The sequence below is a fragment of the Schistocerca serialis genome, unplaced genomic scaffold (assembly GCF_023864345.2).
Source record: "Schistocerca serialis cubense isolate TAMUIC-IGC-003099 unplaced genomic scaffold, iqSchSeri2.2 HiC_scaffold_219, whole genome shotgun sequence".
NCBI classification, from domain to species: domain Eukaryota; kingdom Metazoa; phylum Arthropoda; class Insecta; order Orthoptera; family Acrididae; genus Schistocerca; species Schistocerca serialis.
Window position 1 is genome coordinate 2501 of NW_026047783.1, and position 1327 is coordinate 3827.

Here is a 1327-nt window from a genome sequence, read left to right on the forward strand (position 1 = left end):
AAATAGAACCGAGGTCCTATTCCATTATTCCATGCACACAGTATTCAGGCGGGCTTGCCTGCTTTAAGCACTCTAATTTGTTCAAAGTAAACGTGCCGGCCCACCGAGACACTCAATAAAGAGCACCCTGGTAGGATTTCAACGGGGTCCGCCTCGGGACGCACGAGCACGCACGAGGCGGTCGCACGCCTTCGGCTCGCCCCACCGGCAGGACGTCCCACGATACATGCCAGTTAAACACCGACGGGCGGTGAACCAACAGCGTGGGACACAAATCCAACTACGAGCTTTTTAACCGCAACAACTTTAATATACGCTATTGGAGCTGGAATTACCGCGGCTGCTGGCACCAGACTTGCCCTCCAATAGATACTCGTTAAAGGATTTAAAGTGTACTCATTCCGATTACGGGGCCTCGGATGAGTCCCGTATCGTTATTTTTCGTCACTACCTCCCCGTGCCGGGAGTGGGTAATTTGCGCGCCTGCTGCCTTCCTTGGATGTGGTAGCCGTTTCTCAGGCTCCCTCTCCGGAATCGAACCCTGATTCCCCGTTACCCGTTACAACCATGGTAGGCGCAGAACCTACCATCGACAGTTGATAAGGCAGACATTTGAAAGATGCGTCGCCGGTACGAGGACCGTGCGATCAGCCCAAAGTTATTCAGAGTCACCAAGGCAAACGGACCGGACGAGCCGACCGATTGGTTTTGATCTAATAAAAGCGTCCCTTCCATCTCTGGTCGGGACTCTGTTTGCATGTATTAGCTCTAGAATTACCACAGTTATCCAAGTAACGTGGGTACGATCTAAGGAACCATAACTGATTTAATGAGCCATTCGCGGTTTCACCTTAATGCGGCTTGTACTGAGACATGCATGGCTTAATCTTTGAGACAAGCATATGACTACTGGCAGGATCAACCAGGGAGCTGCGTCAACTAGAGCTGAGCAGCCGGCCGCCCGGGAGTGTGTCCCGGGGGCCCGCGCGAACACGCAAGCGTCCGCTCAATTATTCTGCAAACAGGAGGAGGCTGAGCTCCCCTGCACAACACACCTCGAAACCCTCTCAGGTCCCGGCGGCGCGCAGCGCCGTCCTAAGTACTTGGTCGGGTTCGAGAGAGGCGCAATCGCCCGGAGTTAGGCGAGTAGACGCTTTAGGTGCGACCACCCGTGCTCCCAACTGAGCTTGCCGCTGCCGACAGAGGCCCGGGAGCGTGCTGTCGTGGCATTGCCGGCGGGAGACAACACGCGCCACCTACGGTGACCGGCAGCTCCAACGCCAGCGCCACAGAAGGACAAAAGCCCCACTTGGGTGCCGAAGCGAAC

General features: G+C 55.6%; 1 non-coding gene across 1 annotated transcript in view; it reads right to left on the minus strand.

Annotated features, from left to right (window-relative positions):
* Positions 1–929, minus strand: part of LOC126444062 (small subunit ribosomal RNA) — a 1910-nt gene extending 981 nt beyond the window's left edge. The window contains exon 1 of the ribosomal RNA XR_007582387.1: positions 1–929. This exon is cut by the window's left edge and continues 981 nt beyond it. This is a non-coding gene — a ribosomal RNA (small subunit ribosomal RNA).
* Positions 930–1327: the final 398 nt, after the last annotated feature.